The following is a 22804-nucleotide window of genomic DNA, read 5'->3' on the forward strand; positions in this document are numbered from 1 at the left end:
TGCAGAACAACAAAGGTAGCAGAGAACAGACCCTTATCATTACCCAGGAAAATTATAGCTACTCATTTAGCAGAAGAAATTTAGAATCACTTCCAGTTCTGAAAGATAGGCTAAAATTAAAACAAGTGGATGGTTTTACATGCTTTTATGTTTTCTTCTCTTTCTATTGTCACCTCTGAATTTCTCCATACCTCCTCATTCCTCAATCGTATCTCAGAGAAAACAATGTTTTATGGTCTAAATAATTCCAGAAGTTCTTGGCGTTCATTCAGCACAATTGGATCAACATCAGCATCAGTTAGTTGTCTTCTGAAGAGTGAAAAAGCTATGTTGACTTATAGATATGGAAAAGAAAAACAATTGGTAAGATAGGAGACAAGAGGAAATTATTGGTTTTGTTTCATCCATTAGATAATAAAACTAGTCTTACTTCTCTTTAAAATACATTGTCACATCAGCTAGAGACCTAGACATTCAGAAGTACCCACAAATTCACATGGATCATAAGCAACAACCAACATTAATCCGCGTCAGGTAAGTTCTTCTAAAAGTGACGTACCGAAAAAAGCACAAGTTCTGAAATGTCACACTATGCCATTAAGTTAGAAACGCTCCTTTATCCCTGTGACCTCACTACTAATCCCTTAAGACCCATCTTTTGAGGTGTACTTTTCTGTTATTTCATATTAAAAGAACACCAAAGTAAAATCTAACGCAACATTTGATCAATTGTCCTGAAGCATAAACAAAAAGAAACTAGTAAAAGACAAGTGAAAGAAGCTGTGAGGAAGCTGCTAAATATAAAAACCCACATGACAACGTTGGAGGAAAATTCCAACACCTTCAGTTACATCTCAGAGAGTCAACCCCAGGGCTGCCTCCTAGCACCAAGCCAGGGGAGGGTTTGGGGGAGAGGAATCTCTCGTGTATGAGGAGGGCGGTTTCCATATGGAGAAGCTTTCATTTACTTACTGCTCCATCTACTATTTCAAACACAGGCACATTTTAAGAGCACAAATACACACAGCTTCTCAGGTTAAAAGTCATTTACATTTGCTAAGCTACAAAAAAAAAAAAAGAACTCCTGAACACAGCCTTATTTTTTTCTTTTCACTATGAATATTAATATTTACGTGGATGAGGGGCAAAGCAGAAACGAGCTTATTTTGATCATGTAAAATCTAAGAGCACTCTGCTCATCCAGCTTTTTGCTTTATATACAGTTATTACAGCTGCTGTGCACCGCGTTCCAAGATGACCATCACTGTGATCAATACTGCCTTTTATCTGCTGCTTGCTCTATCACGTGGCAGTCAAGGGGCTAAAAAAAAGGCTTGCAGTAGTGAAAGCAGTTGAAAAAGGGCCACCCCATCCAGACACACAAGAACAGTGTTGAAACAATACCTTACTGTCCCAAACAGACTAGATGACAATCTGACCACAGTAATTTTCTAGGAAACAGCAGCAGCATATCACGTAGTCTAAGCAGAAGAAACACTAAGCGCTTACACAATATAATCTTTGTAATCATTTTTCTAACTACGCAAACATCTAGTACTATAAAAAGATAAACACGCTATGGAGGAAACATTTGAGAACAAATAAGGGAAAAGAATCTACCAGCAAGGATGTAAAAAGAGTCAGAACATGCAGGAAGGCTTATGTCCTATGAAATTCATGAAGAATTAAAAAAAAAATCAAAGGCAAAACTTCTCCTTTATATTTGAAAGAATCCAGGTTTCTTCTGGAGACTCAGGTGAAGTCAAATACACAGAGGAGGTCAGTGTGCCTGTTGGTGGCTCTGGAGAGCAACATCCTCTCCTGCTGCAATGGTACCAAGCTCCCAGCCGCTGCCCCCGCAGAGCCGGTGTGCCCCAGCCGCCTGCCCTGCAGCTAACAGGCCAGCACCAGTGCCAGGCAGCTGCACGGGACTCCCACGTTGCCGATTTCCACTGTATTTGCACTGCCTGGAACAGGATCACCTCAGACACCTCTTTGCTCTGCCAAGCCCCTTTCTTTCCCAGGTGCAATCCCACCCGATGTGTAGCTCGCTGGGAGAGCGGTGCACGGTCAGACCTTCCCAGCCCCTTGCCCACCTCCCCAGCCACACACCACCACGGCTCTGCGGACAAACACCGCTTCTTTGCCCTGGAATCAGGGAACAACCTGACTCGTCCTGTGGTGTTCAGGCACTGCAGCTGAAGCAAGGGCAGCATGAGAACAGCGCTGCTGCCTTCAGCAGTAGCCAGAGATGAAACTAAACTGCAGCCTGTTTGTTTAGAGGTTTAAGGGACAGGGGAAAGCACCTGTGCTGAGCAATGCATGAGCTAATGACTACTTTCTGTTCACTGGAACTCACAGTTCACACCAGATTACCAGGAGCCCTCTTTTACAGATGGGATCTGATGCACGGACAGAATCACCACAGGTGATCGCAGCATGGCCTGGGTTGGAAGGGACCTCAAAGAGCCCCTGGCTGCAGCCCCCTGCCCCCAGCCCAGGCTGCCCCCAGCCCCATCCAGCCTGGCCTTGGGCACTGCCAGGGATGGGGCAGCCACAGCTGCTCTGGGGAAAGTAGAAAGTCACACAATAAAAAATTGAAGTGTATTCCATACATAATGTCATACCATTCTGGCCTGCTGCAAGCAGACAGTCCAAACTGCTTACAAATTTAAAAATAAAATACAAACAACTTGATTGTAAATGCAATTGCCTAAATTAGCAAAGCTAAGATTTTTCCACTCCAGGAACGTCATGGTTACTTACCTATAATAGCAACGATTTTAAGAATTTAAGATATCTACATTGTACCATGAGAAGTTACTTTTAAAGAGCATGCATTACTATAAATATTTCCCAGCAGTTTATTTCAATGCTGGCCCTATGGAGTGGAAAATTAAGTGGCAATTTAGCCAGGATTTCTTCAGAAATCAGAATAAAAATATCATTTCGTTTTCTAAAAATATCTACATATAAAAAACATAAAATGCCTTATTTAAATGTCTTTCCCTCACAGTGCTCAAACTGGTAGCAAGAGAAGTCTCTTAACTATTCAAGTCTCGATTCTCTCGTTCTCCTCATGAAATATAGATAATTTTCCACCAATAAAAAAATAAGATTACTGGGTCTTTTTTCCATAGCCATGAATCATTTTATCCGTTCATCTTGTGTAACTTCATTTCTGCATCAGAATTCCTTTGCTGTACCCACAGCAGCATACATTAGATTTTAAAAATTGGAGCAAGGGTTTTAAAACCACCACAGAGTTTTTATTATGATACTAATGCTTCTAAATGAAAGTGGGCCCACTTTAAAAAAAAAAAATGCTGAGTGCTTGAATTTGCAATTGACTTCAGCAGGATTTAGAGACAAGACAAAAAGCGAACATTAACTGATTCCAAATTAAAATATAATTTAATTTTAAGCAACCTGATTTGAGCAGGTGGTTATTCTAGATGACCCCTGGTTGTCCCTTCTTATGGAAATTATTCTACAATTCAACGACAGCATAATTTTTAAAATAGCACGTAAATGAGATTATCATCATCAGAAACTTTTTCCTGCAAAACAAGCGTACAGGTAGAGAATGGCATTATTAAAATGGCATTCCAGACCTGGAGACTCACCAGAACTGGCAGGAACAATGAAGATAAGAGGAAATTGCTCCTTTATGCTCAGGTAAATAAGCTTTGTTCCTGCTCCCTCTAAAGGTTATTCATAATGAACCAGACAACTGAACAAAACTTTAGTCCCAGGCTTTTGATATTGACTTCAGACAATTCACAGGGAGTACAATATTCAAGAGTACAAAAGTAACAAAGTTGTTTCTCTCAGCTAATTCATGGCTATACCTTGTTTTATCTTGAAATTGGTATATAGATGTTTTAGATCTATAAAATTTTAGGGGTGTGTGTGTATAAATATATATATATAAATAAAATGAGCTGCCGACCATCTTTTTGTATTGTACAATTAAAGTCAGTTGCAGAGAGAAGAACTTATTTCACCTTTAAATGCTACTGTCTGAAATTGTCTGCAGGTACATTTGATCACTGGATCACACTGAAGCTGGGACCACTACAAGAAAACATCCTTTCTCTTTCAGTGCAATGGAATCCAGTTCTGAATGGTCAAGAATGGAGAGAATATAAAGAAGTGGAAGAAAGCAGCTGATTAGGAAAGCAGCATCATATAAATAGCAGGTAACATGATAGCCTTGACCAAGTCAGGGAGTTGGATAATCCGGTGTTCTGTGCTGGTAAGAACATATGTGGACGTTCACCTTTGGGAAAATTAGTAAACAGGCTCTCTTCAGAGATTTCAGGTGGTTTCAAGAAAAAAAAGGTGGTAGACAGAGTGGGACCTGATGTGAAGGCCAGTGCATTCTGTACTAGCGTAGTCCAGCTCAGTAAAGCAAGACTACAAATTTGGCAGATTAGACCTGGTTAGTTCCAAACCTAGGTAATTTGCTTTTGGTACTCCAGAACAATGTAAGCATTTTATGTACCAGGGAAAGGTTAGCATAAAACGTTAGAATATGTTGAATTCTGCTTAAATGTCCTTGAATTACTCAGAACTGCCTGTTGGTTCTGTTTTATAATATCTGTATTTCATATAGCCCTATATATATGCACATATACATATTTATATATATAATTTCACATATCTATTTTTGAAATACAAATACTTTCAAATTAAAGCCACACACACCACCTGTGTGTATATGTGTCTATATGTATATAAATACATATGCAAAATGAAAAATCAGACATAACAAAAAAGGTGAATGGAACTGGCACACGAAAAAGAAGGACTGGGCAGTCAGACTGAAGCAGGAAGGAGGAGAAAAAGTTGAACCTTAACACAGAAAAAAGATGTCATTTTAACACAGATGAGACTGAAAAGTTTCTCGGGTTGCATACCCGAACATAAAATCAGGTTTTTTTCTTATTTCAAAAGACTACATAACGTGTCTGTTGTAAATCTGAAGAGATGCATTAAAATCTGGAGTTTTGATTTTATTGATTTATCTTACAAAGCAACTTGTAGCCTACCCCCTTCTTACCATCAAGTTCTATTGTTATACATGAATTGTACAAGATTATTCTTCCTAATCTAGCAAAAAATAGCAAATACTAAATCAGTACTAATTCTGCTCCCTAGTGTTTTCTTGCCTGTTCTATCATGCAGGATAATTACTTGTTCCACTGTAAACAAGAAGGAAAGGAAAAGTAAACACTCCACTTAAAAGGCATTCAAATATATAACTGGTTAATATTTCATCTCAAATTGTATAAATGGACCTAGACCTTCAAATTTCACCAGGAGCCAATTGTTTCCTTTAGCTATTAAAATGTTACATCTCTAAATTATGTGCTAGATGACTTCCTACTATAAAAAAAGACCAGAAATTGAGGTTTTCCTATATATAGATTCCTCTTCACACAGGGATTAGAAGATTCACTTCTCAATTATTTCTGATCTTTCAATCAAAACCTCTAGGAAAGAGGGTTATCCTCCAGCAGACAAGTTGTATGCATCAGAAAGAGGGGTTAAAAAAGTAAAATAATTAAAAACAGTGGGAAATTAATTAGGAGTGAAATATTCTCCAAAAAGGAGGGCACACATTGAAACACAAAACTATCACATAAGCAGACTGTGCTTAGGATTCAAATACGGAGGTGCCATGGATTCTACAGGTTAGAAAGATGCTCTGTAAGGGGAGGAAAACCAAAATAAAAGAAAAAAATCAGACTAGACATTTTTCCTGGTGGGATCTTTTTGTTCCAGAGATCAATCTGGTCTGAATTTCTAATTTGCATCAAGACGCAGGTTCTCTTGCTGTACCAGCTTCATTGTCACCCACTGCACAGATTCAGAGCTGGCTCTTCACAGCCATTTGTTACATTATCGGGACTGTTCATGGCTGAACAAGCATTGAAAGAAATACAGCAATTTGTGTCTAATGCAAACAGCTGGATATATTTTATGTACCTGTCGTGACATCCATAAAGGCAACTTGAAATATCATGCCAGTTGGAAACATCAAAATTCCATGCAATCAATATTTTTGTCATGAAGTTAACAGAATAAAGCTGAAAGAAGTCCTAGCCATAAGGACCAAAAATAATTAAGATAATTAAGATCGTCAAAGAATCACAGAATAATTTAGGTTGGAAGGGACCGCTGGGAGTCACCATGTCCCAAGCTTGTTGCAATATCCAATGTAAAGCAGAGTTACTTTGCCAAGTCTCCAAGGACTGAGGCCCCCCCACACACATGTTCAGGTGCTGACAGCCTTGTAGCACTCGCTCCAAGTTCAAGTACTCAGAGGACGGGAACTAACATGCACATCAAACACTTTAAACACTTGTTTATTTGAAACTTTAAAGTTATCAGTACGTATGTGTTATTCTGGCAATTAAAACCACTTTGGAAAAAATATCGAGTAGGAAAAGTTGAGCTTGTCTGACAAGGTTCACAGACACTTTTCTACCCCTATACACATCCCTTTTTTTAAGAAGTTGTGAAGAGTCATTTCCTTTTGGCAATAAAAGCAAGATGCCAAAATACACTTGTTGAAAACCAAAATAAACCACTCCCTTTCAGTTCTAATAGCCAGGGCTTTTTCCTTCCTGACTATGCATTCAAGAGTATGTCCAATGACTTTCGCAAAATTACATTCACATCACACAGCGTGAATAAACCCCGTCCCTCCAAAAAAAAAAAAAAACACAGACAAAACATTATGCAGATTTTTCTTCATTTCTAACCTGTACAATAATGTTTAAACATCCCCCATCTGATGCAAATAAGTTGATATAAAAAATACTACAGTCCCATCTCAAGCAACTGAAGCACACAGTAATTAAGAATTATGCTTTGTCAGTTATCTACATTTTTAGGTTTCTGGTACCAAAACATGCAATTTGCAGTACCAAAGGTAGGTAGCTAAGCTTCTCATACCATAAATGAGACAAAATTGAGCTGGAAGTTAATGTGACACAGTACAGAAAAACACATCTGAGATTCATAAACTGAAGACTTTTGCTGGGTTGATGGCTGATGGAACTGCAATACAGGATGACACTGCCACTGACAGCTAGACCCATTCTTCCTCCCAGTCCCAGCCATTCATTCCTTTCCTTGGACAGTCTAAGAGTTCATGTTGTACTGATACAGACCCTGTCTAAAAACTGATAGAGACTAAAAGCATCTGTTCTGCCAGGTTCGTTATAACTTCAGTTGGATTCACAATCCATTTCACTGCATTGACACTTGTAACAGCGGGATGGGAGACACGGAGAGCAATTACTGTCCAGAAGAAGGAGGGAAGATGCAGCTATAAACAACCAGGCTGGCTTAAAACAGTTATCCAGTGATAGTGACAATGGCAGACTCGTATCACTGGCTTGCAGGGAGGCTCCTATATCACACTGCTACATATATAACTTTCCCTTCCCTGGAGTGAAGTACATAAATACACGTCCTAGTGTTTTGTTTGTTGTTTTTTGTTTTGGGGGTGGGCAGGTTGCAAGGGAGATGACTCCCCTCTCAGATCTTTAGGCATTCATCAGTCAGTGACGGGATGAAGACACCAAGGTGAGGGGCAGCAGACATCAGTGACACTCTCCATGGTGTTCAGATTCAATCTGTATCACTTTGCAAATTAGAATTCAAATTTACTTGGCATAGAAAGCCAGCAGAGAAAACAGCACAGCTATTAAGGGCTAACTGAGAAAGGAAATATTTGATTCTTTAATCTAATTCTAAACATTGGTGCCTACCAGAAATTTTTAGCATAAACACTGCAAACCTAGTAAATTTTCTTGTGCCTCCTTTACATTTGAAAAATGTATACATATTATACTATATTATATATATATGTATTTTACTATATAGAGAGAAAAATACAGCTTCACTAAAGATGGAGCATGGAAAAATTACGTTAAACATGAAATACTCTGAAATATCAAAGCCACACACAGAACTCCAGAAGTGGAAAGTTACAAACAAAAACAGTTTTCAAATTCTATTGGAGATGCAGGCAGGGCTTTAATATTTGCCAGCAGCTCTGGGTTTATATGCAACAGCCTCTGCAGTAGGCCACTTCCTGCTCAAAACCATACCCAGAACAGACAGGATCCTAGAGAAAAATAGAGATGAAGCCTATCTGAATTTCATAAGGTACAATTGCTACCAAGATGGCAGGTGCTTCAGTAGGAGTCCAAACGAGTGACCGTTAACAACTGACTGCAGTGAGTATGGAGTCATTCATTTTTTAATGCAACTTCAAAGTTAAATACAATAATAGCCCAATAACTAGGCTGACTTCACAAGATGAAAAAATTAACTGTAATACTTACTTCAGAGAACTTGTTCCTGTTTCAGTCCAACTGTGTAGTGAAGTTACTTCTATTAAACATTGCTTTCCTACTATTTCCCTTGTTTTCTCGGAAGGTTATTCAAGATGACCCAAATGTAACCTAAAAAAGAAAAACAGAAGATAATGTAATTCACATTTAGTTTAATGGTGTCATGAACTGTTTGCAGAAGTTTCTAGTTAATCACATTTTCATTCTTTTCAAATAGTATAATGTCATACTCATGTCACACAATCTATTTACTAAATGAGTGATGAATCCTCAAACTCAAAGGAAAGAAAAAAAAAGGAAAAACGTAGAAGAGGCCATTTCTTCTAGCAATATAGGTATAAGAATAACTGTATCATCTGCACATATATCCAGGGTCGCTCCAACCCAGGAGCAGAATCTGGCACTGAAATGCAAACCAGGCTCTCAGCAAAACTAAACAAGCAAACAAAAACATTTAAACTGGCCTTGGCAACAAAGTGGTGCTACCAGTTTGCATTGATATTATCTGCAGATCAAGCCACAAAACACCAGGCAGGTAACTAACTACCTTCCTCCTCCCATGAACGGTTCTTCTAAAACACCCTGACTGGTCTGTCTACGTTGTGCTTGTAAGAACTCAGCGCAACTCAGCGATCAGGAGCAAGGGCTGCCTTTCCCCTGCCCCATGCAGGGCAGAACCTCAGTAGGAATTGGCACTGTAGAGCCCTGGGAAGCAACTTAGCTTTCTTCAGCGGCCTGGGGGCAAAATCAGTTGCTGCCTCACCTGCCTACATATGAAAAAAATAAATTACAGCTCCAGACACAACCTTTTGAAAGCAAAGTTTTGATATGAAAAGGTGTGAACTAGTCCAGAAACTTCCCATGATTAAAGCCTAGGTGCCTACAACAGCCAAATAGGAAGACTAGAGAAAAATGAAGGTCTTGCAGGATATAAAACTTGTAAGGACACAAGAGCAGTGTAAATGTCTTATAACCAATGCTAACGTACCAATCAGGCATTAGTGGAACCAGATCAATCAGAACTAAAAACTAGGGGCCAAAAAGCAGAAGTTTGTGAGGGAGTGTGAAGTTCATCCCACAACAAATACAAGACAAAGAGCAGTTACTCCAGAACTTCCTCCCGAGGAAACAATCTTTCAGCATCTGTGGCCTCCCAAAGGGAAGACGAAGCACATGCATGCAGTCCCACGTGCTGGAGCAGAAGCAGGTTATTTTAACTAAAAACTGGTTACTCCAGCATCCCAGAGGGCTCCTGTCAGGTGTTTACAGATCAGATCGTGTGAGCCTGACACGCATCCTACATTCACGAGAAACCTTTCACGGGCTGCTTGTCAACAGCAACACAGCGAAGAGCAGTGTTTTGAAACTGCACAGGTGACAGTAGTGGGGTACGTGATGCACGGTTACCCTGACAGCAACAAATGTTTCCAGAGAGTTGGCAAACCACAGCGAAGGCTCCCAAGTGGAATGTAGGAGCCAGAGGCCAAGTGCACAATACCAGCTTTCTGACATCAGCCATGATACAAAGGAAAAACCTGTGACCTTGCTCCTTCCCTAGGGTGTATTATCCACCCATGTTAAGCTTGTAAATGGAAAGGAATCAAGTTTGTAAAATGGAAGTTTGTAAACGTACATAACACCGCAGTGTTGTTCAATTTGCTGATTAGAAGATTATTTGAAAAGAAAGTAAGCCAGAAGTTTGACACACAGACAAATAAGGTGCACTTTGCATTTTTTCTGGTGCATCAGAATTTTTCATTTTGCATCAGAATTAAAAGCAGGCAGCCGTATCACTGCTGCTCTTCCTACTCCGACTCTTCTGTCCCATTCTTCTCTTTCTCTTCGCACCAGACTGCGGACTGGGACCCAGAATGAGATGGCTGCTCGGCTCCTGCGATGCTCCCAATCATTCCCACCTCAGAAAGGGCCGATCTCCAGCACCTCACTGCACAGGCAAGGAGGGCCAACAGCCCCCAGGCGCTTCCAGGAGGCAGCAGCCAACACGCTGGTACTCAGGCCGAAGACTGTCCCGTGGCTAAGTCACAGAGCATCTGGGGCCCACAAGCCAGCACTTTGGGAATTGCTCCTGTCAAAGTTTATCCCCTCTCATCCTTCTCCAGAGTCCCTCGCTTGCTAGTTCCTGTTCATTTCACTCTGATGCCACCCCGGTGTGCTTTCTGCTGCTCCTCAGACAGTTGCAGGCTGCCAGGGGGTTTCTGGCCCTCCAGACCTCAAGGCACTGCTGCTGCACACAGACCCACTGCTTTTTCAGGTGTTAGGCCCATGCCCTGCCTTCATTACAGTTTTATTCTGCACAGCTTTTTCTAGCCAAGCAACCTTTCTCATTTTCAGGCGACAAGAACAGAGGTTACAAGAGATGGTTATCGGCACAGACGCAGATCCCATCTGGTCACGACCTTTCAAGCAGCAGTACGCACTCTGCCTTCAGAGCACAAGTGGGACGCCTTCCACAGGCCAGGGGCTGCAGTGCCTACAGGCCGAGGTACAGACCGGGCCTGCCAGCCAGGGAGAGCCCCGGGACCCCAGAGACATGGAAACAGCCTCTGGGGACACAGGAGAGATCAGAAGGACCAGCAGGGAGACTGAAGCAACTGCCTCAGGCAGGGCACACAGGCTGGGCTCTGATGAGCACACACCTTTTCCCCACTGTGTCTCCCTGGGGAATGTGGAAAAAATGGAGTTGTCAGCAGGACATCAGCACTGGGCCTCCCACATCCCGCACGGCTCTGTCAACCCTGGGCTTAGCCAAAACCACAGCACGACACCTTCGGCACCCCCCTGTGGGCCCACCCAGAGCACGCTGCAGAAAGCACTGGGGACCCAGCAGGAAGCCAGCTGTTTTCCCTTACACATGAACACTTTGCAAAATAATTGTTCGTGTGAATCTTTTCATCACACCCTTCTTACACAGATACATTTTTTATGTTAGTCTTTAAAAAAATGCCATCTTACAAAATGTTTCAGCAATCACTAAACTGCTGGGTGGTGATCAAGATCTGTGGCAATACAGTGTAACTTTCTAGAGCTCCACAGCCCTCCATACTCCGTGATGTCCACAGGAACATTTCCAAACGCATACCAAGAAATTGTACCAGAATGGAAGGGAGGAAATGTACAAGCAGCCATTGCTTAAAACTTGTGTTGCATCTAATGTAAACCCAAAGCAACTGTAAGCTGAAGAAGTGATCCACTCAAAACCAAGTAATAATAAGAAAAATATACATAAAAATCCTTCAGAAGCAGCATAAGATGCCACCCAGGAGTTACTGGGCTAAGCTCCTGGCCCTCCCAGTCTTCTCCACTCTACCAAGTTCTCAACCTGCCAGGCAGCCTCCCCTCTGCATTCTGCTGGAGCACAGGAAGGCAGCTTTTGTTAGCACGCTCCAGGCGTGCTTTAGGTAGCGGGACTCTGCGGGGGCTGAGTGGGTGACACAGGACAGCAGTTTCTTGACCGTTTTCCTCTCTATAGACAGCTCTCCTGCTCCAGAGGAACGTGCTGAGGGAGGTGTCAGGACCTCTGCTGAAAGCACTGGCAGCTGCTTTGGACAGCCACACAGATTGAAACAAAGAGCTAGGCTATTTAGCAGCTCTGGGTTCACATATTCAGCTACCTCAGAGCTGTTGCATGCATTTCATGCTCTCAGTAGCACTGAAGACTGGAGAAGAGAATGTCAAGCTGCATTAGGTACCGTAGCATCCACAGCAATGATGAAACTCGCTTTTACTGAATGTGAGATGAGATTAGCTATCAGCAAATACACCAAACAAATACCTTCCGGTGAACACAACACTGAGAAAAATAAAGCAACATTTTCTCCTCTCTTTCCTAGTCCTATGTTTCAGCAATGACACCCAGAAAATTGTTCAAGAACTCTCAGAAATTAGGCTATTGTACCACGAGTTCAGGAATTAAAGCAGTGAGAAGAAGAAGAGCTTGTAGAAGGCACATTTGGTTAAATCCCCGCAACCTCCGGCTTCTACACGCTGCACATCTTAACACGAACATTGAAAATCCAAGTTAAAGCCTGAATTGGATAAAATGATGTCCAAAAGCTTGCATAGTATTGTGCACAGACTGATCCAAGCCACAGCACTGTAAGCATCACCCTAATTATGCAGTGACTGTGGTCACTTCAACAGGAGAGACCACTTTGCCCTTCTAGAGGTGGCACTGTTACTTCTGCACTAATACCGTGATAAAATATTTCAATCAACAGCATGCTGGTTCACACACAGGAGCACTTTGCCTTGTGTTCTACTTTTGTTGGCATTTGTAGTTGGTCAAAAACACTATTAAAAAAAAACAAAAAACAAACAGCTCAGCCTGTTCTGAACTACCTCACAATCCAGAACCACCGGCTGTTCTGTGAAGCCCACCTATCTCATGCAGGATCTTCTTAACCAAACCAAAATAGGCGTATTTGTCAAGCTCTCATCATGTGAAAACAGCCACAGAAAATAAATAAATAAAATAATAAAAAAAAAAAGCAGAAACGGAAGCTTCAGGATACCAAGTTCTAAGCCAAATGAGATGAACAGGAGATACATATCCAAGCTACTGGGCAATGACAGCCTTGATCCGTTTTTCCTCTCTTAATATGGACAGAACAATGACCACAGAGTTATCATGAATAACTTTAAAAACTATGGGGCAGTGTTCCTCTGTAAGCTACACAGCTAACAGCCAGAAGCGTGATGTGAAGCGGAATTCAGTTATGTGTCTTCATTGAGAATAAGTTGATGTAGTGATTGTGTTTCTCGGGGGGGTGATTCAGAGCGGGAGCCCTGCTCAGGCTGCTCTGACTCACCCCCATGAGCAACCACCCTCACTTTACTCAGAGGGCCACAGCCTCCTGAAGCCACGGCTCTGCTCTGGGAGCCCCCTGCAGCCTCCAGCAGGTGCGTTTCAGCCTCCACGCGTTCTAGCTCATAACGAGGTGTGACCGAAGTGGAAGGCAAAGGACGATCTTTTGCCCTTACAATAAAGTCAATAAAAAAGCAAAAGACTCAGGGTCCTTACTCTCATGGGACAATGAAGGACCTTCAACTACAGGAGAAAAGGACAGTGACATTTTTGACCCTAATCTGACATCTGAAACAAAAACCTAAACAAACAAAAACCAAGCTTTTTTTTTTTTTTTTTTAAGCCGCAGACAGGGTTTTTTTTCTGTTTTGTGTTTCAGAATGATTCAACTGTTTCTCTTCTGCTCTGCCACCTTGAAAAGAAATGCCTCTGGGCAAAGCAGAAGTGGAACATACCACTGTCAATGAAGCTTAACTAAAAGACTCTAAAAGATAGCATGTTTTTTCCTCTCTGGCTCTGTTTGCCAACCTACTATTCTCTGAATTTGAGGGCAGCTTGCTGAAATCAAGATTAGCAAAGTCTCTGCAAGAGTGGGAGAGCCTGCAGATGCGCTGCATGTTAGAGAGGGCTGGTGGCTGCGCTGGTAGCAGCAGTCAGGGAACACCAAACAATCCCAGGAGAGATTCTGGGCATGAGAGCAAGCTGGATGTGAGGGTATCCTGCAGTTTAAAACGCACAAAGTTCTAGGCTGCCTGCGACCGTTTTAATGATTTCTGATGACTCACAAACAAGTGCTTAGATTTGCTTTGTATTGGTTCATGAACAGGGGGGTCAAATGAGTAACTTTTTCCAGCTCATTTCCAGTTCCAATCCAGTTTAGGGCACAAGTGGTTACTCAACTGGTTGGCTCAGCAGCTCCAAAGTTGGTGACAAAGGAACAGTTTCAGACTCATCCGCACAAAAACACAAGCTCCTCCGCCTCCCGCCAGAGCCCACACCTCACCTGCACCCCCAGGCTGCAGCATTTCTCCAGTTCTCTAGACCTGGACCATGGGAGCGATGCATTCAAGGCCACAGTCACTGAAATGTCACCAGCAGTGCCCCTCTTCCCACGAGTCCATACCTGTACCCGTGGCACAGAGCGTGAAGCTCCAAGGCCTGAGGCTCAGCTAACCGAGCCACTGAGGAGGAGTTGAGGCAGGTGCCAAAGGACCCAGTGCCCTGTCACAAGCCCCTGTACCACCCACGGAGGTGTCTGCAATAGTCAATGAGCTGCCAATGACTGCTCTGCAGTCACTGCTCACCCTCAGCGCTCACAGCACCCAACGTCATCTTCCTGAATACTAAAATAGATTGAATGCCATAAAAAAAGTTGATTTTGTGTTGATTTTCATTACACCTAAAGCAGTATTTGAGAATATGCAGAAAATCACTAAACACAGAAATGTTGGGGGTGGAGGGCACTGCCAGCAGCACAGCAAATCCAGTGCCTGCGAGACTTGGAGCGATGCACTGCGAAAAAGTCTGTGAAAGACTTCTTAGGTGCATAGCTCTCCCTGTTTAGGCAATTCATCACAATTTTGGATACCTGAATATGACCTTTACGGGTAATGCACTTTCTTCTCACTGCATCATCATAGATGTAAAAACACTGCAAAATAGGTCCTATTAGTCCCATCTCAAAGTTACCACCAAATCAAAAAGGATGTACTTGCATTTTAAACAGAGAAACTTAACAATGAGCCTTCATCTTGTCTCCGCAGAGATCTTGTGACAATTAATTAGTTACTTGAAAACATTATTAAGAATAGGATTACTCTTGATTTCTACTTCTTGCGATCTCTTCCATGCACTCAGTTTTCTTCAGTACTCCACATGCTGATGTTTCACTTCCCAATTACATAGTGTTAAATGCCTAATATGGTGAAACTCTGCAGATTTACTGTTGTTTAGTTCCCAAATTCTGCTTTTTGTAGTATATTTAATTTTATCATAAATGAGAACACGCTAGCAGAGTTAAATAGTCAGGCTAAACAACTCATTTTTCAGTAATTGTTAGGGGCCGTTCTGTGAAGCTACCTACTTCCCACTTTGCTCCAGACACCAGTTTTAAAGGCTTTGTTCTCTATGATTAAAACAAGCTCCAGAGTGTGGATGGCAATAGATTTTGAATTAACGTGGTAGTGTTTAAGTTAACATCAAAGACACACCGCTGCAGTCCGACTTGCTGCTCCAAACAGTATTCATGGTAAGTGTCAACGGTGTTTCATCAGTAACTTGTACAGTGAATGTGATCTGAACTAGAAGTAATCACTAGCAAAGCTTGTGATGAAGGAGGAAAAATTCCAGCACCTCACCAACACCGTTTACCCTCAGTTCCATCCAGCACTCCAAAGCAAATCTGCTAAGCTCTCCTGGGCGCTGAGCTGCAGTGCATTTTCTTGTTCCCCACTTCATCCTCTTTCCGTTAGTGAGACTTCTTCTATTGCTTCATACTCTGCTGCCGAAAACCCAGGGCGTCAAAGAATGACACGTTATAAGCCAGAATGTCCAAATTGGGCTCTCTGTGGGTGTGTAGAAACCCTCTGAGAGCCTCAGCTGTGATACAGCACAGAAAGGGGAACCTGGAAGCAAGATGAGCAGGGTCTGAAGAAAGCGAGGAGAGCCATGCTCCCGCTCACACCAGCTGTTGGACAGAAAACCTGAACTGCACTTAAATGGGTGGGGAAAACAGGCAAAACTGAACAGAAAACTAGTAGCAAGCCTGAACACAAGTTTGGGCTCTGGCTTAGTTCTTACATTTTCTCTGAAACATGGAAATGATAGCAGCTTTATGATCTCCCTTGTCTTTCTTGTCCTTATGTATGAATTTACAACCGGCAGTACAATGGTAATCAGTGCACCATTAACAATACAAAACATAACTGGAAGTGATTTTGAGACCCAATTTTCTAACATAAATGAACACAATCACATTTACAGCTTCTAGCAGAACCCTTTGCATTAATAATTTTGTTTACAGCAGATTATTTTATCCTTTCATTAACTACTTTTTCTTCAATACAATAAAAGCTGCAAAGCAGAATATATGGCCAGGCTATCTCCCTTAAAGCCTCTTTCCATAAAAGATCTGATCTCAATCAACTGACACATCCATTATTTAACAGGAAAAAGTGTGTGATTATCAGAGACTGCTGTCTTCGAGCTGACAAATAACTCCTAGCATCACCAACTTTTTCTTTTTAAAAAATCAGCAACAAAACAAACCAAAAAAAAGCTACAGAAGTTGTTCCCTGCCCCTTACACCCCAACACTAATAAATTTAATAGCTCTCAGGAATAAGCCTGATCAATTAAGTACCAAACACAGGAATAATAACTCAACAGCTATGTTGATACCAGGCTCACAGTAGGGGTTCTGTTTGTTTGTTCTTATTTTGTTTTGATGTACTGTTAGCGATTGCTTTTTCCAGGTGTCTGCACAAAGAGCTAAGCAGCTACGCCCCTGCGTGATGGCAGCGTTGGTGCCCCACAGAACTGCCTGGGGAATACACGGCCCTCACGAGAGCAACCTGCCTGGCACAGGTGGATCTCCAACACCGGCGAACTACTGCTGCAGATGCTCTGTTGGATAAACTGCTCTAAGCACACGAAGAACAGCTCTATATTAAACAGGATCAAATTGCAAAGCAGTTCTTGACACTGAGATGAACCACAAGCAGCAAGAAAGAATAAAACACAGCCTTCGTAACTGTCTGCGTAACATCTCTAAAACCATAAGACCAAAGAGGAGCCCAAGGAAGGCTGGACTGAAAACAACGCACCCAGGGCCATTTCCACAGCAAGGTGTAGGAGAACTAAGGAGAGGAAGCAGTGGATGCCTTGTAGCAAACATCTTTATCCTCCTCCTAAACAAGATTGACAACAGATCAGTTTCTGGCAACAGGCACCTAAATGTTCTCTCCTTCTGGGACAAATGAGAAAGAGCTCCTTCCTCCAGAGCAAACGAGGAGAGCCCTTCTCTAGCGAGCTGCTCTCCCCTCCATCAGAACAGCTTCCCCTGCCACAGCCTCACCTCCAAAGAGCAGCAGCAGCACACCAGGGGTATGAACCTGGGAGTGTAAAAGAGCCCTGCAGCAGCAGCATGTGCAATCAGGAAAGGAATTCTGATAATATCCCATAAATTCAGTAATCAAAAAAAGCGACCCTTTCAAACAAAAGCAAGGGCTTTTCCATTTTCACTGAAAAAATAATGGTTTGGCAGTAATAAAAAATCTCTCACCATCACGCTTGAGCAAAAACTTGATTTACAAAAGGGTGCAATTGAAAACTGAAATTCAAGTTCTTTCCCATGATAAGTCAGAAAGAAACCCTGGAAGTCCCTCCATAATCTGATTTTACTTCCCACAAGTAAATCACGAAGTAAAGCACATCACAGACCAACAGAAAATTACACAACTCTTGGACCACTTCATTGCCATTGCATCCCAAGAAAACTTTCTTCAGGGTAAACATATGTGTTAATCACCTACATGCAGAAGCTTGGGCTTGAAGTTTCAGGAATGTCCTTATTTCTGAAAATTTCTCCTTACAAAAGGGGTCACACCAATTACCTACGCAGCAACCCCTTATTACTCCACAAATGGAGTTAGAAAACACAGCAAAAAGTATCATGCTACTTCCCTGCCCAACAAGGCCCAATTAAATTAACGAGGAAGAATCACCTCCTGGCATCAAGAGGGTGGGAAAATTTTGCAATAATTGGTTTGTATTAGGTCTGGCTCCAAGAAACTTTTTTTTTTTTCTTCATTTTTATCAGTCTCCAGACTATCAGCCTTGTGTTTGAGCTTTATCAGTATGGCACACAGTCAGCCTCTTTCATTCTCATGAGCCAGTAATCCCAGAAGATCAGCCTTCAGCCGCAATGTAGCAGTATTTTAAATATCAGCAGGTATTGACGGGAAGAGACAAGTATCCATCAAATGCTGAAGGCCTCATCAAATCCTGTACTTGTACACAATGGAAGCTGATGAGTGATCAAAGTGCAAATAAACCTGAAAATACAGCAATTTGATTTGTGAACTTCACATGAGGAACATAACTTAGGGACCCTATAATAATTCCCTGCACTGAGAGGCGTAGGCAACAACTGCTCTGCCTTCTCAGAAATTTCCCTAGACTTTAACTGGAACAGGAATATTGCAGGAAATGGCTATAAATAGAAGGGGGTTAATCACTCAAATGTCTACTCCCATGACAGCAGTACACTAAATATTCCAACTTTTAAATCTTTTAATATGATGCTTTACAGAGACTTCAGCTGCTGTACTGCTGTCTGCTTCTCCCTGCTTTTTATGAATAATTTCTCCTATAAAAATAACAACAATACAATGAAGGAGGTTTTCTTTCACCAAAAGCATTTCCCCAGAGACCAGGCAAAGTCAGGCTGTGCATCAGCTGGGACAATTTGTCATTACGGGGCAACTTAAATGTTGTTTGGTGGTGCTGGATGGTTTTAGATGAGGCCACTTAAAAATACATTTACAAATTCTTTATCCTAATATAAAGCAAATAAGGCTTATCTGCTATTCATTTCAACTATCAGAAAGTATTTCTCAATTAAATGTCTCCATTTATCTTAAAGTAGCATCTCAAGCACTTTACGGTCGGTGGTAGCAGATACCACGTATCTTCAACAACATAATACAAGAGAAGTTTATCAAGCAAGACACTAAAGAAAAAAAAAAGAAATAGTCTCATCCCTGACGCACAGATGAGAACATACAATGATAGCCAGGCTTTTCCAAGCCCAAACTGCAGCTGTGTGACACACTTAGAAACAAAATCTAATTATTACAGGTCCCCAGCCAGTACTTTCCCCACAGCATTTCTCACCCAAGAAAATTAACATTGAAGCTTTCACATTAAACAAAATGGAGTAAAGGAAAAATTACAGAGACCAAAGTTCTTTATTTAAAAGTGGAAATAGATGAGGTCTTCTACTACTTGATCATAAATAGCGAGACTGACATTTTATGGTAAAAAATGAGTGATTTGAATCCAATGCATTTGAAGTGATAGAAACAATGGAAGCAACCAATACACGGATTCAATTTCAGGAGACAAAGGGCTGCTGCAAATCTTGATGAAATTATTAAAAATTCAGATAAGAAATTATGAGAAAAAAAAAAAAAAACTTGATTGGGGTTTTAATCTTACTTCTAACTAGTGGTCTTCACATTCCTGGAAACTTTGCTTTTGATGAAAAGCTTCAATTCCTACCAAATAATCTTCTCTTTTTATACAGTACCTGTCTGATATTCTTATCACTTTAGCTTTTCATACACCCATCTTATTTACATCATCAGAAGTAGAAACTACCATAGTTATCAAAACAGACTGCTGTATAAAAAACATTATATACTTGTAATGGCTGAACTCTAACTAGCTTGGCAGAATGATATTTGGTAGTAAAAAAAATGGTAACCCAATACCTTAGCAACAATTCAGTGAAGGAAAATATTTTTATTATTACTTAGATAAAGAATAGTCAGATCATTACCTTGCGCACAGTAGAATTGTCAACATACCTAGGTATCTATGCTTTAGTTAGGTGATACTGATAAACATTTTTAATTTAAAAAAATGACATCAGTACATCACTACCACTAGCAGTAGATGTAAAACAGTAACTCTGAAGTGCTGGGAAACAAAACTAGTCTGGGATGAAGACTGACCATATTCCATACAGGTTTGATGCCTGTCTCCAGAGCGGTACCGCTTTAGCTTTAAACTACATGGGAAACTTTGCAACACTACAATGTTGTATTTGAAACTGTATGAACACAGTGAAGTTGTTATTTGAAGACAAGTTAGTAACGTAGATGGATGCAAACTCTCAGTATACTAGAAAGGTTTTCATTATTATTATTGTATTAACCAAATACAGAAGGCTTTCTGCCACAGGCACTGCGTGTCTCTTACACGGATGTTTCAAGGAAGCCCAGCAGCGTCAGCCTGCAGAGGACTGACAGGCGGTCCCTCCTTACTTGTACTGCTAACAGCAGAAAGGAAAGTTTCTGGGTTTGCTCCAAAGATTAATGTATCATTTGCTGCTGACAATCTGCCAAACCAACCATGCTTTTCTTCACTCCAGAGAGTTCACAAATAACTACTCACCTTCCAGTCAGCATTTACCACACACGTTCCCAAATATACTCCTCAAATGAAAAGAAAAACAAGACAGCTCTCCTCCACACACATACACACAACCTTTTGCCCTGAAATCATTAAGAAGAGTAAACAGTTGAAAATACTTTGCAGATGCAGACAAGCATTCTTCATCTCCTCACATTATGGCTCAATTCTAACGTCACATGGGTGCACAGAAGACTCAAGAAACTTTAATTCAAACCATATATAAGACAAATACAAGAAAAAAACTATGGTTCAGGTTTGGGCTCTTCCCCCTGTCCATTTAAATAAATTAGTTACCAGACCTGCATGCACTTTGTCTTGCTGACACCTCAGATGGCTGCGCAGGCTGCACACACACACAGCCACTCGTTTTACTGCTGGCTGGGTACGAAGAACTCTCTTCTTTGCCGAGAGGAATCCTGGTCCTGACTCGGCCAATCTTCCTTACACAACAACTTTGATGGCTTGAACTGTTGCTCAGACCAGGGCACCCAGAGATAGCTGGACAGTAAATTCCAACTTACTGACACTGAGCTTATTTTTCTAACACACGGATCAAGTTCCCCGATTTGACTTATTCCTACCTCTCCTAAAATTTCAAATCCAGCGTACTGCTCCTCCCGTACAGTTGCTGTGACTTCCTTTTTCTGGAGACAGACAGCACTATGGGCTACACATACAAATACTCCAACCACAGAGCTACAGAAAATCCCATGTTGGATGGGACCCACAGGTACCACTGAGTCCAACCCCTGGCTCCGCACCCAAAAACCAAACCCTCTGTCAGAGACCCTTGCCACGTGCCTGGGGAGCCTGTTCAGTGCCCAACTGCCCTCCTGGTGAAGAACCTTTTCCTGACACGCAGCCTGACATAGCTCCGTGCCGTTCCCTTGGGTCCCTGGTGCCCTTCCCTGCAAGCCCAGAGTTTTCAGAACACCGCAATGGAAAATCCCCATATATATCCCAATATCCAACACCCATGTAATTCCAAAGGGAATGGATGAAAAACACCACCACCAAACTGCCCCACAACATCGTCAAGCACCGAAACACCCAGGATCCGAGCACAGACCTACCAGTACCATGACTTCCAGCACAGCAACCTCAAAGCCTCCCTGGTTCACCTCCAGCAGCAGGCAGCCGAGCCCTTACTACAGCAGTCTCCTGGCTTGCTTCCTTGCTGGACCTCAGCTGTGATAACGGGTTCCCTTCCTTCCCACCGCTGTCATCGAGGAGTGCTTTCTTATCCTGATTCCATTTTACAGAATCGCACCTTTCACAAAACATGTCCCTGCGAGAGGGCCCCACAACAAGGCACCATAAGGGTCACAAGCCGGCACTGCCAGGAAACAGCGGTCTGAACCCAAGGCAGGCGATGCAGTGTCACTGGCATGTTGATGTTCACCTGTGCACCACACTGCAGTACTCAAAATCAGTCTTTTGGGGGTTTATTTACAGTCACATACGTAATTATCTTGTTTTCAAACCAGAATGCTTTATATTCTTCCACCAGTAGCATGTTGTATACTCCTGAACATCAAAACGTTAACTGTATAAAAACTAGAAAATGAAATGATGCAACAATAATATCAAAACACAAGCACCTTGCTTACAAAAGATAAAAAAGGCATTGCTCAATAAACAGCTACCACAAGAATTTCAAGCACCACAATTATTCTGTTGTCTAGTTGTGTTTTTTGTTTTTGTTTTTTGTTTGTTTGTTGTTTTTTTTTTTTTCATTTGTTTGTTTTAATATTTTCCAAACTAAGCACTTACTCTGATTTTTAAACTGCTTCAAACACTCTGTAACTGAATCCAAGCAAAAGACTTCTGCATTAAATCTGTCACAAAACACTCTGAGAGCAGGGCTGCAAGCCTCTTAAAACATTGGGTCCATCCTACTGAACGCCAGCTATTGCGTGTTCCACACAAAAGCTTTGCTAAATTGACAGTTCCTGCAATTACTGCTGAAATATTTCATTTCTTTGCTTAAATATCCTTTCTGTGCATTCAAACAGACAAATAGAGGACTTCCAAACCCACTGAAAAATCAGCAAATGCTTTGTGCCAATATCATAAACCAAAGACATGCTAATATTCTTATTAATTAATTCTTATTAACTGACAACATCCCTAAATGACGTTCCATGTCTTCCACACAAGTACTGATCTACCTCTATGAGCTAAACAAGCTACCGTGCACCTGCTGCTGTGAGCTCCAAACTCCAGACTGGCATCACTGACCTCATCTTTGAATCCCCGCGTACTCTTGTAAATCCAGCTGGTAAGTACAGGGCTGGGAGCAAGGGGAGCACAGAAGTGACACAGTGCAAGGGCAAACACTGCAAGCTCTTCATAGACTCCAAACCACATAAAACATTTCATCAGTTCCAAATTCAGATGTCACC

General features: G+C 41.7%; 1 protein-coding gene across 7 annotated transcripts in view; it reads right to left on the bottom strand.

Moving 5' to 3' along the window:
- The window catches only part of PIK3CB (phosphatidylinositol-4,5-bisphosphate 3-kinase catalytic subunit beta), a 104778-nt gene that overhangs the window by 49144 nt on the left and 32830 nt on the right, over positions 1-22804 (bottom strand). For all 7 annotated transcript variants that reach the window (XM_013107801.5, XM_072042519.1, XM_027463985.3 and 4 more), the window contains one exon: positions 8367-8486. The gene's annotated coding sequence lies outside the window, so the exon portion shown is untranslated. The remainder of the gene's footprint in view (positions 1-8366; positions 8487-22804) is intronic.

This window comes from Anas platyrhynchos, chromosome 9, assembly GCF_047663525.1.
Source record: "Anas platyrhynchos isolate ZD024472 breed Pekin duck chromosome 9, IASCAAS_PekinDuck_T2T, whole genome shotgun sequence".
NCBI classification, from domain to species: Eukaryota; Metazoa; Chordata; class Aves; order Anseriformes; family Anatidae; genus Anas; species Anas platyrhynchos.